The sequence below is a fragment of the Neovison vison genome, chromosome 3 (assembly GCF_020171115.1).
Source record: "Neovison vison isolate M4711 chromosome 3, ASM_NN_V1, whole genome shotgun sequence".
Classification (NCBI taxonomy): domain Eukaryota; kingdom Metazoa; phylum Chordata; class Mammalia; order Carnivora; family Mustelidae; genus Neogale; species Neogale vison.
This window is the reverse complement of record NC_058093.1, coordinates 3,701,015-3,714,438: the sequence shown is the minus strand read 5'-3', so window position 1 is coordinate 3,714,438 and position 13,424 is coordinate 3,701,015. Positions and strand designations below refer to the sequence as shown.

At 41.9% G+C, this 13,424-nt stretch overlaps 1 long non-coding RNA gene across 1 annotated transcript in view; it reads right to left on the bottom strand.

Annotated features, from left to right (window-relative positions):
• Nucleotides 1-7,115: 7,115 nt before the first annotated feature.
• Nucleotides 7,116-13,424, bottom strand: part of LOC122901703 — a 40,729-nt gene continuing 34,420 nt past the window's right edge. Inside the window, exons 2-3 of the long non-coding RNA XR_006383657.1 lie at nt 7,819-7,936; nt 7,116-7,155 (exon numbers count right to left, since the gene is read on the bottom strand). This is a non-coding gene — a long non-coding RNA (uncharacterized LOC122901703). The remainder of the gene's footprint in view (nt 7,156-7,818; nt 7,937-13,424) is intronic.

The window sequence follows — 13,424 nt, the reverse complement described above, 5'->3', positions numbered from 1 at the left end:
AGTTCCTCAGAGTTCCCTGTAATAGAGTTCTGCTTAGATCTCGTGGGGCAGAACTACATTACGTAGCCAGTGCTAACCACAAGGAAGGCTAGTAAAGAGGATATCTAGCTTTTCCAGCTTCTACAGAGAAGACAAGAAAAGGAGAGGGGCTGGGAATAGACGTTGGATTAGTCCAGCAACAGACAAATCCCCTCAAAACCTTGATTATAGGAGATTAGAGCAGTACGAGCACTGAAAATCATTTAGGACGGTTTTTCAGTTTTCTAGATAACAAAACTGAGGTCCAGAGAACTTACGTGACTTTCTTGAAGTCACACATGGTTTCCTTTGATGCACTGGACAAAGCCACCCTATTCAGCTTCTCTAACAGTTTAGTTTATCAAAGCTCCAAAAAAAAAAAGAAAAGAAAAAGAAAAAGAAAGGAAGGAAGGAGAGCTATTATACAAATAAACTAGTGGTGGAATAATTTCTCTTGAAGCTGATCACTGGTATGCCTTTCTGTCACATAAAACAGGTTTCTACCTTCTACTCGTAATCTGTGAAGCCAGCAGCTCCGGCGAGAGGGACAGCCGGTAAGGCACAGATGCAGAGGGCAAGTCTGCATGAGCTCAGAGAAAGAAGATACACTCGGGCTCAGGACGTCGGGAAAGCATCAAAGAGGGCCTGGACTTTGAGATGAGCCTTCAAGGACAGATAAGGCGTAGCACCGAGGGTTCAAGGAGGGCGTTCCATCTAGAGGGAGACATCAGAACAGAAATGATACGTTAAACTAGAAAAGCGTGCAAGGAATACAGAGACCAACTCAGCTCAGCTAGGCTAGTTTCAGAGGCTCATTTATTCGTCGAAGAAAGAGGCAGCGATGACTTGAGCTTGGAGGTGACAATGGGGGTGAGAGGCATGACGGTGAGTCGGAAGGAGAGTTGGATGTGCTCATCGGACAGGTTTTCCCTGAGTTTCTAAGCACAAATGTGGAAAGCGGGTTTACTCACTTCCTCTCCCCAGTCCCGTAACCAGTCCCTGCACATACGAAATATTCAGCGTTTTTAGTTGAAGTTCTGAATGATTTGGTACAGAAGAGAAAGGAAACGTAGAAAGAGCCGCGTGAGGCTGAACTGGAGGTTGGGAGGAGGGCGGAACAGAGAGGGCGTGAAGTTCAGTTTCAGGTATGTTGAGCCCCGGGTAACTTCTGGAACCCAAGAGTGGTATCTAGTAGGTCACTTGGGAGAGGTACCCAAGAAGCTGCTGGGCCTGGAGACGTGTATTCGCAATTTGTAGCTGTGAGGGAAAAAAGGGGGGGGGTAGTGGAGAACTTTAGGCGGTGCTTACATGTAAAAGGGGGTAAGACAAGGCAGAAAAGGAGAATGATTAGTTGAGAACTGCCTAAGGAAAGAAGATTATAGATCTAACAAGACAGGGAGTAAGAGTGTCTAAATGATAGTAACCTACAGTTAGGGAACAAGACAGCTTTCAGAAAAAATGGGGGGAGGAACAGAGAGTGAGAGTTGGAAGAATGAGTGCGGAGGAAGAGCTCACAACTAGTACAGTTCACTTTCAGAAATTTTAAAGATTTTATTTTTATTTATTTTAGAGAGAAAGTGTGTGTCTGTGTGTGCATGAGCGGAGGGGGCGGGTGCAAAGGGAGGGAGAAAATCTCAAGCTGACTCTGTGGAGCTCAGAGGACAGCATAGAGCTCAATCCCAGGACTCTGAGATCATGACCTGAGCCAAAATCAGGAGTCAGACGCTTAATCGACTGAGCCACCGGGTTCCCCCTGGAAGTATTAATGATAAGAGGAAAATCAGGGATGACAGAATCAAGGGAAGATGGTTTGGTTTATTTGCTTTTGAAAATGAGAGGGACTTGGGCACTTGGCTTCTGTTTGGTGGGATGGGTTGGGAAAACGGAGCGTGAGTATAGAAGAGAGATCCTGCTGAGGAAGACCTCATAGCCCCTGGAGGGAGTTGGAAGGTGGATTCAGGGGAGGAGCTATTCCTCATCTTCTGAAGTGAGAGGAAGAAAAAAGGAGAGAGAAGGGAAGGAAGGCTTTCTCCATCGCCCTGTCACTAATTGACTTTGGGCCACTTTGGAAACCTCGCTGAATCTCAATCTCCTCTTCCATGAAGTCAGGCCTGGGCCTAGGTAGGCTGTGGGATAAACTCTAGACAAACTTCTTAGGATTTCCTCCCCTCCCCTGCTGTCCTCACACAACCAATTGCCAATAATGGTGATAATAGCAATAATAGCAGACAAGTCTCAAAGGGGATACCCTCCGAGGACGCATTCTGAAAACTACACAGTGGAGAAATCATTTCAATGTACCTTGAAAGATGGCCCGTGTATGTATATATGTATATTCAGTGTCTTAGTGCAAATATCTCAAATCTTACAGGTAATGCGGTCTGATACTTATTCTATTTCTTTCCTGAGTTCAATCGACTGTCTCATTTCTTCCTGGTTTTTTGTCTGTTACTGTTTCTCATATTCCCAAATGCTTGTTTGAGGATACATAATTCAGTTTGGAGAGTTGTGTTACAGTTGGTGAATTTTCTCCCACTTTGACATTATTTGGAAGAGGAGTTTTATGAGTTGAATTTTTTGGATTCTTTTTGTCTTTTTAAAATATTTTTATTTTTTAGATTCTTTTTATTTTTATGTTAATGATGTTGCTTGCATGAAGACTGAGGTGCATTTCCGTGGGCAGGGCTGAACGGTGGGGTGGTTGCAAGATTTCCGGATCAAGAGCGCCCTCTTCTGTCAGTGTAGCAAAGTACGTTTCTTTTCTCTTCCTTTTTTATTTTTTTTAATTGATTATTATTTTATGGAAAAGATTGATAGGAAAAGAGATTATGCTTCCTTCCACTTTAAAAAATATCTTATTTATTTATTTATTTGACAGAGATCACAAGTAGGCAGAAAGGCAGGCAGAAAGAGGGGGAAGAAGGCTCCCCACAGAGCAGAGAGCACAATGTGGGGCTGGATCCCATGACCCCGAGATCATGACCTGAGCCGAAGGCAGATGCTTAAGCCACTGAGCCACCCAGGTGCCTGCCTCCTTCATCTTAGAGAGAGGGAGGGTCTGATTGTTTCCTAAATTTGTCCCTCAAATTTTTTCCCCTTACCCTGCATAATTTCTGAAAGCCACCTCTACCTTCTTCTGACCTAAAACTCTGTCTAAAACTCTGTCTTCCCAAGACTGGCCCCTTGCACTTCACACGCACTGCTAGATACCGTCCCTGTAGTAAGCGCTCTGATCTATCAGCATGTTTTTTCAGTGTTTTCAAAACTAAGTGGACTCTCTCTTTCGGTTGGTGGCTTTACATCAATCTTAAATCCACCACTAGCTCCCCTTTTGTAAACTCTGCACAGTTTTTCTCAAACTGACTTTGTTTTCCTGAGAGGGGTTTGCATCAGGAGCGTGGGGACAACTCACTGGGGCTCAGTGTTTATTTTCTACTGACACTTAATTTGAAGTTCGGACATTCTGTTTTCTAGTTATTGTGAAGACTTGGGCAGATGTAGTGTTATTTGATCTTCTTGCTCTTTGTGCTTTTTGTGGAGGGAAGAGGTGAGAGATTGATATTCCGCTATATTCCGCTCCTGTTACATTGGCTACCTAGAATTCCTCCATAATGTTTGCTCTAAATGTAATTTACCAACAAGATACATAGGAGTCCATTGACTCAAATTATCTCATCTTTCTCTTTAAGCTTCTGTTTCAGTTAAGAATTCAATTGCGCTGCTGGTTGAAGAGACTCCAAAGTCAATGGTTTAAACAAATAAGGGGTTTTTCTTGTGTAAAAAGAGGTAGGTGGCAGTGAGCATTGGTTCAGCAGCACAGTGATGTCAATGTTTATATCTCTGTGACATCGTAACCTTTCTCTTAAGGTTGCCACAGTTACAAGAGGACTGCTCCCCTTCTAGCATCAGCTCTGGAATCCAGCCAGGAAGAAGGATACAGGACGCAGGGCCAAAGGTATCTGTTAGCTGTCAGCTCCGTTTTAAAGACCTTTACTGAAGGCCCCATCGAAAAACTTTTCTTATGCCTAATCGTCCAAAGCTGGGTTCATTATAACCTCTAGATGCAAGCAAAAATGGGAAATGTCGTCTTCGCTCCTCTGGGGGCTTTTTGTTTGTTTTTCCTAAGTACCTTATCACCCACAACAAACCTGGGGAGCTCATAATAAGGAAAAGGACATAGAGTAGGCAACTAACCGTTCTCTTCTACAGATCCCAAATTCCAGAGCCGGGGAGTTGCTGGTCTTGCACCACTGACTCAGAAACAATCCCCAGACCCATGATTACTGACCATCTTTGGAAGGTTCTAGGAGAAACCTGTATCAGGAGAGGTAAGAAAATGACCCAAGAACTGACCAGCTATGGAAAAGGGCCAGAATAAAGCAAAACTATACATTGTCCCAGACAGATTGACCCTTATCTCAGGAGAGGGCCAAAGAGCTAACAAGCAGTTCTTATTTAAGGAAAAAAACAAAACACCACACACATTAAGGAATAGCTTAGTTTGTAAACAAGGACATAGTTCTTGTCATATCTTTTGTCTTTTCGCCATTCTTTCTCTAAATGGACATAATTCTATATAATGAGAAAACTTCTTTAGGAGATAAAGTCTAGTAGAAGATCATCTGTTCTCAGCATAGAAAGCTCTAGAATTCATTTCCAAAATGAAACTCAACCATCTCTCTCTCTCTCACACACACACACACACACACACTCCTAGACTTTCATGTATGATACCCTCATAGATGCATGTCTCCAGGTAACCATGAACTGAGTTACATATCCATTTGAATAACCTCATTTGCTGAAATCATGCATTATTCTTTGGTCTTAAATGTAAGCTACTTTTGTAGGTACCCCAGATATTTAAGATTGATTTCAGAGACTAGGGAACTAGCTAGTGAAAAAATCTCCAAACCCAAAGACAAGCATCCAAGTTTTTAAACACACCCATTTATTTACTCTAGCAGATAGAATCTTGGCATATAATAATTACATTTTGAGCCACAGAAAACAATCAGGAGATAGGAAATTCTGATTCTACCACTAGCTAACTGTGCTGTTTAGAGCAATTCACTTAGCCTCTCTGAACATCATTTCTTATTTTTAGAAGAGTGAAATTGGCATTAGTGTTTATTTCCTCTAAGTTCCCAAATCCTATGGTTTTGGAGATTCTAATATTTAGTTAACATTTGTTCAATGTCTGCTCTGTGTTAGACACTGTTCTACGCACTATGGACACATTACAGTCTAGTTATTACAATGGGGGAGGATTTTCAAGTCAATTCAAAAGAGAGGGTAGGGGCTCTGGGGTGGTTCAGTGGGTTAAAGCCTCTGCCTTCAGCTCAGGTCATGATCTCAGGGTCCTGGGATCGAGCCCCGCATCAGGCTCTCTGCTCGGCATGGAGCCTGCTTCCCTCTCTCTCTGTCTGCCTCTCTGCCTACTTGTGATCTCTCTGTCAAATAAATAAAAAAAATCTTTTTTTTTTTAAAAAGAGGGTAAATAAAATACCTAGAAATAAATTTAAACAAAAGGTGAAAGACCTATCCACTGAAAACTACATAACATTGCTTAAAGAAATTACAGACTTAAGTAGATGGAAAGACATCCCATGTTTATGGGTAGCAAGACTTAATATTGTTAAGATGGCAGTAGTACCCAAAGTGATCTACAGATTCCATATAGTCTCTATCAAATCTCCAACCACCATTTTTGCAGAAATGGAAAAGCCAATATTCAAATTTATATAGAATTGCAAGGGGCCTTGAATAGCCAAAATAGTCTTAAAAAGAGTAGTAAGAGGACTCACATTTTTCAAAAATTACAATAAAGCTGTAATAATCAAAATGGTATGGTACTGGCATAAAAACTGACATATGGACCAATAGAGTAGAATTGGGAGTTCAGAAATAAACCAATGCATCTATGGTCAATTGTTTTTTGACAAGGCCACCAAATCCACTTAATGGTAAAACACCAGTTTCTTCAACAAAAAGTACTTCCACATATAAAAAGGATGAAGTTGGACCTCTACCTTACATAATATATAAAAATTAACTTAAAATGGGTCAGAGAACTAAATATAAGTGCTGAAACCATAAAACTCTTACAAGGATATAGAGGCAAATCTTCATGATCTTGGATTTGGCAGTGGATTCTTAAGACCAGAAGTGAGCAATGAAAGAAAAAAAGAGATAAACTGGATTTCAATAAAATTAAAAACTTTTATATATCAAAGTACATTATCAAGAAAGTGAAAAACCAACCCACAGAATGGGAGAATATATTTGCAAATCACATATCTGATGAGGAATTAATATCCAAAGTATATAAAGAATTCCTGCAACTCATCAATGAAAAACAACCCAATTAAAAACTGGGCAAAGAGGGGTCCCTGGTGTCTCAGTCACTAAGCATCTGCCTTTGGCTCAGGTTATGATCCCAGAGTTCAATCTCTGCACCCAGCTCCCTGCTCAGCGAGGCTGCTTTGTCCTCTCTCTCTGCCCTGCTCCTACTGCTATGCTCTCTCTCTCTGTGAAATAAAAAAGTAAAATATTTTTAAAAATGGGCAAAGAACTTCAATAGAAAATTCTCCAAAGGAGAAATACAGATGGCCAATAAACACATGAAAAATGCTCGACATCACTGATTATTAGGGAAATGAAAAATGAAAGCCGCGATAAGATACCACTCTTCACACCCATTAATATGGCCATTGTCAAAAGGAAAATAACAAATATTGGCTGTCGCCCTCGGCCCGCAAGAAGGACAACCAGCCTGGCATGGTGTTAATGCTTCGTCTCTTTATTTCGACAACTTTCTTAGCTTATATGTGTCAGGGTGACCAATAAGGGGCCAAACAATGGGGAGAGCCAATGAGAGTCCTGTTACTATGCTGATTAAATTTGAAACAGCCAATGACTATGTCCTCCTTTAGGTGGGCTTCACCAGAAAGTTCGGTGTTCACTTGCAGCGTATTTTGCTGGCAGTGAGCCAAGCACCATCGTGTAATGGTGGGGACTTTCCCGGCCGGAGGCGGTCCCCGACAATTGGCAAGGATGTGGAGAAAATGGAAACCTCATCCGTTGCTGGTAGTAATGTAAAATGGTGCAGCCATTATGGAAACAGTTTGGTGGTTCCTCAAAAAGCAAAACATGAAATAAATAAATAAATAAATAAATAAAGCAAAACATGAAACTACTACATGACTCAGTGATTCTATTTGTAGGTATATACCATAAAGAATTAAAAGCAGGAACTTGAATAAATATTTGTATGCCAATGTTCACTGCAACATTACCACAATAGCTAAAAAATAGAAAAAATTTAAGTGTTCATCAACAAATGAATGGAGAAATAAAACGTGACATAGATCTATAATGGAATACTATTCAGCCATAAAAAGGGAACGAAGTTCTGATACATGTTCCAACATGGATGAACTTGAAAACATTACGCTAAGTAACATAAGCCAGGCCAAAAAGGACAACGATATAATTGTTCACTTAAATGTAATACAAGAATATGAAATATCTTCTATGAAATATCTAGAATAGGCAAACTCACAGAGACAGAAGGTAGATTAGAGGTTATCAGGGGTTGGAAGAAGGGAATTATTGATTAATAGTCACAGTCTCTGTTTGGGTGTTGGGACTAGGAAGTGGTGATTATTTATCTAATGCTGTGAATGTAATTAATGTTACTGAATTATACACTTAAAATTGATTAAAATGGTAAGTTTTATATTACATATATTTTAACCACAGAAAAATCTTCCCCCCAGAAATGAGAAGGTAACATACCTAGGTAGGAAGATTTGGAGACAGCTTCCTTAATAGGAAGCCACTGGCTCTGCCTTGAGACGTGTATGCAGATGTACACAGATGCAGACTTACACGTGTGTAAACACAATCCACATACCTAAACACAGATACCCAGATAAACACAAGAGTTACATGCCTCTTGGTATGTACGTACTTACATACTTACCTGTATATAAAGGTGGTTGGTCAGCATCAGAATTCAACCATTCGCACTGTATTGGTGCATATACCTACACATTACATTATGTAGTGATATAGCTACACAGGTTAACCAAAGCACCTGTTCACCTACTGAAAAGCGTGTTCTACATGCTACACACACAAAGACACCCCACAGAAATCCTAATGCGTGATGTAACCGAGAATGGGTTCAAGGGCATGTAAATGGGTTCACTGATTGATAGGAGGGGGAATCAGGGTTGTGAGCAAAGAGACAAGCGTTGGAAGCTAAGAGTTGTGCAGAAGGGAGGGCTTGGAGGACGGGTGAAGTGACTAAGCGGGAAGGTAAGTGGCTGTCGTAAGAGGGCATCAGACAGCCTCTTTGTCAAGGAGATTCAAATCAGAAAAGGCTTGAGTTGCCAAGTTTTACTCTTTCTCTCCCCTGCTACTATATGATCTCTGGTTGTCAGAGAACAAGCAATGCACTCAGTTACCTTTGTAACTGCACCAGCCCTTCTGGCTGCTCCCCACACAATTTTAGGGGAATTCTCAGGTGAGTTCAATGAGCTTTCTGTGTCTTCCTTCTGCCCAAATACAATGAGCCTCCTCCCACAAAGCAGTGGGAAGGTGCCGGGCGCACTGGCACCAAGCTAGGGACCGAGGTTGAGGAGGGAAGCCCCATACTGACCCAGATCTTTTCACGGATGGTCAAGCTGAGGACGTGAGAGGCTGGGAATGGGGAGTCCGGAGCTAACGAGCAGCATTTAGAGCTGGTTCTCGAAGGGAATAGCCAGTGTGAGAAGACAGACGAGATCTTCAAGAGGAAGAGTTCTTTTGAGGCCTGAGTGCAAGTCTTTCCCCAGGACATGGCTTTTGTGTTGGTTCTGGTGTCGTTTGTGGTGGCAAAAGGTGTACTTAGGAGAGAACAGCTTATGGCACACTCAGCGAGAGTCTACTGGGGAGCTCCGGATGAGACAGAAGGGTCCTGTCTCAGCTTCTTTCCCGGCCTTCCCACCCCAGCACCGACGCTCTGTTTTCTCCCTTCAGGGACTAACTCCCTTCTACCTCCAGTAGAAATCCCGAATACCTATGAGAGTTGATCTCTTAACCTTCTCTGTTAAGAAAGATAATTCTTACTGCTAACCAGTAAAATCAGAATGAATTACATGCAATTATCAGTACTTCCTCTTTTTCATCCTGTTTTGAAAAACCAAAAAATAGCCTATGCCAGTATAAGATGTTATAATTTAGCAAAGTGACATCTTGGTGTGTTCTGTTTTTGTTTTTGTTTTTTCTCAGTTCCCTAATACAGTAATTTTTTGAAAAAAAGCAAATATGCTTTTTTTTGAAAAGAGTATAAAGATTGAATAAACTTGGTCTTTAATGGAAAACCAAGATTGGCTTTGATTTTTGATTATAGGTTGGTTTTTTTTTTAGATTTTATTTATTTATTTGACAGACAAGAGGTCACAAGCAGGCAGAGAGGCAGGCAGAGAGAGAGAAGGAAGCAGGCTTCACGTTGAGCAGAGAGCCTGATGTGTGACTCAATCCCAGAATCCTGAGATCATGACCTGAGCTGAAGGCAGAGGCTTAACCCACTGAGCCACCCAGGTGCCCCTGATTATAGGTATTTTTAAAAGTACACTACTTTCTTTAATTTTTAAGTATAGGTATTATAATTTTAACATATATTAGTAACATTTGAGATGTGTTTGTGTGTGTGTGACAGAGATGTATGATTTCACAGAGTGAAGTCTACAGCCCATAAAATCACTATTCTTATTACCTAACGCAATTAAAAATGTTTTTGTCATTCGACTGTTACGTCCATATTACAAATTATTTGAACATAAAGGATGTTGATCCTTAGATGAAATTATCATGTTCTGGCTCTTCACTGGCTTTGAATTCAATTGTGGTAGAAAAATTATTCTATCTTTGAAAATAATTTAACTTTTGTAAGCATGCATGCCTGGATAACTCCGAAATGAATAGTGAACTTTAGAAGCTGAAACCTCTTCTGACAGCAGCTCAACTTAATTCTGGAAGAAATTAAGTAAGCGAAATCTCCGAAGTACGTGCCCTCTTTCAGGCATAATACAGACTCGAGACAAATAGACAAATATTCTTGACTTGGACCATCTGAGGAAAGATTCTGTCTTCCCATGTGATTTGCATAGAACTCACAGGCCTACACAGAAGACCACAAGCCAGCTGCCTCTGCAGGTTTCCTACTCAGAGGAAAGAAAGCAGACTATTGTCAGAATGAGGGATGTGAGGAATGAGGAACCTCGGCTGTGCGCGCACCCGCAGCTTGCCTAAGTCGGGCACTGAGACAAGGGCCTCCCCAGAGCGCGGCTCCCCAAGCTCCACCCACCCACCTGCCCCTGCCCCGCCCCCAGTGGCTAGGACTTGCTCCAGGGTCTCAGGCACGGAGGCCTGGAGATCGAGTCAGTGTGGGTAACCAGGTGGTGTTTGGGTTTGTATGTACCAGGTGTGTATGGATTAAAACTCTATGTTTCTGTTTTAAATGTTAGGGGTTTTCATTTTTCACTTTAAAATAAAAGCTAGGAGCACCTGCTAAGTGTCTGCCTTTGGCTCAGGTCCTGGGATCAGCCCTGCGGAGGGCTCCCTGCTCCACAGGGAGTCTGCTTCCTCTTCACCCTCTCTGCCTCCCCTTGCTCCTGTGTGTGTTCACACTCAAATAAATAAAATCCTTTAAAATATTCGTATTCGTACTTCTCTTCCTTTGTCTGCTGGGTGCAGAGGCTTCAGGAACACTGGAGGATGCCAAAGTCTCAGCAAGGGGGAGCCCAGGTCCCTAAATCACCTCACAGAAGCCCGTTTGTCAAATGCCCACGCTGAACTGTTAACACATGCAATTAATAAATTCTGTCGTCTTAAGCCATGGAGATTATAGAAACGCTGTAAAATTGAGATAAACAAAAGAAAGAGTTACGCAGACTTCTAAAGACCAGAGGGTAACTAATTGTTACAGAAAGGCTAGACTTAGCCTGACAAATCCAGGCATGTTGCTGCTTTTAGTCAATCCACATTGGAATTAGTGGTAAAAAAGGAGGGTTGGTATTATTTTCTCTTTCACAATATCGTCCTCCCTTTTGGATGCGTATTGTGGAAAATAAGAAGCTATTATGTATAAAGTAATTATGTATAGAAAACTGTGCTGCTGTGTAGGGTGCCCCCTGCATACGTCTCACACTCAAATATTCATGACAAAGGAGTGGAAAATTGACATAAGTAAATAACTTATTATCACTTTGATTTGGGATGACGTCAGCCTGAGGTCAGAAACGCGCAGGCCGTTTTAAGCAAGCATCCCATCTATTCCCCACACTGCTAGCTCCTTTGAAGTAGGGAAGACCATGTGGCCAAGGAAAGGCGAGCAGAAGCCCCAGGGCTGTGTTCTGAGAAGGTCGGCGCGAAGCCCACCTGAGAGCCTAGCGTCGGTCTCCCCGCGGCCGTGACCGGAGAGCCGGTGCGGCCACAGCACGGCCGAGCCCCCGCAGGCCTCCCTCAGTGAACCCGGCTCCGCATCTGGAACGCGCACGCGGCACAAGCAAGAATGAAACCTTCCCTGCGTTAAGCGCCGGGGTTTCAGGGAGTCGGAAAACTGCGGCCTACACCCGCCTAGTCCCAGCGCGAGGCTCACCCAGGCCTCGGCATCGGGCACGTCCCCATCAGCGGCTCAGGCCCCCGTTGATCAACATCAGACTCGCTGCACCGGGTCCGATTACCCGCCAGGAGGGAAAAGGTGACGTAATGACTAGGACTTCGGAATGGAGAAAGGTCAGAGCTGCCTTCCCGGGGCAGGAGTGATCTTCCCAACACAAATAAGAGGCAGATGTGGTTGTTTGGATTTTTCTAGCCCCAAGTGGCTTATGAAATAAATTTAAATTACACTTACGCTATGTGAGAATCACTAATGGCGCATAGACAAAAAGGTAGTAATGACAAAGAATGAGTCGGATTTCTTGCTGTGCTAGGCCAGTACCTTGTATCACTTAATTTCCACCAGTTCCTAATGAAAAGTAATACATGGCAAGGAGTGGAGAAGTTAGGTTGCAAAGAGAGAATATAAAATGAAGCAGACCCTTTGCTCCTTTAGTGTCTAGTAGCTTTAAATGAATTCTCTTAAAGCAGTGAATGATATTTTCTATCATATCTTAATTCTCTTATAATGAACTTGTATTATTTTTGTAATTAGAAAAATGTATTTCTGTTTTGGAAAGAAAATCACTGTGAGTGAATGAAGAATTAATAATTGTTTCCTCCATTAACCTGTCCGTACTGACACCTAACACAAACAGTGCTCACCCGCTTCTTTAACTGTTTAGTTCAAGGGCTGAGCTCCTGGAGGGTTGTGATTTCAGCGAGGAAGCAGGGCATAGAGGCTCAAATATGTGAGCTGCGTATTGAATGATTCTGCCTACCCTTTGCGTGTTTGTCCATCAACTCTGTCATTTTGGAATCATTTGCCTTAGTTTCAAGTGATATTCCAAATAGCTTTGTGGGCTCTGGACTTGCCCATACGTTCACACTTAGCAGAATCCAGGGATGCGATAATGGAATTGCCAGAAACAGAATCCAAATTTCTTGTTAAATGGAGTCTCTGTGCACAAACTCCGCATCACTGACATCATCACTCTCCCAGATAAAATCAGGCAAGCAATTATAACACCAATTCCCTCTCTTTTCATACTTTTGTATTACCCAATTCCTGCATGTGGGTGAGTATATCAGAAATCATCTTGTTATAGCTGTAGATAGAATTTTTATTATCCTAGTACCTATTTTAGCTTCTTTTTCCTTTGCAAGTTATTTGCTGTCATTCCTCATGCTAGGAACAGCTGAAGGTCATTTTCTAGATAAGCAATTTGCCCAATTTATTTCAATTTTCCATTTTAAAAAAGTTTTGGCTACCAGGAATATAAGATAAGATTTCGCTTGTGGTAATTACCAAATTTCAAGTAAGTGGTAAATGAAAACTGCCTGTTATTATGTAAGGTAATTTAAACTCTTTGTGGGAAGTGATTGGTCTATTTTAAATAAACCTTCTGCTGCCATTGTTTAGCTAAAACTATTTTAAAGCCTCCACGAAGTTCTGTGTCTTTAATTTTACTTTACTATTATAGTCATTTTACTAGCTACATAACTCCTGCCATCTATCTCTGCTGTCTCTTTCTGACACCCACAGATGTATCTGCCCACACACTCACCCACACAAACCCACACTCTGACTCACATTCAGAACGATTGTCAAAAAATCCCCACTCCCTGTCTCACTAAAATGTTCCTTTCAAACACATGCTACTTGTTTGATCTATTTCCATGTATCTGTGAGTCAGCTGAGTCTTGTCTGATCGACCCAGTAGACGAGAGCCTACATGTATGCCTTTTTTTTTTCA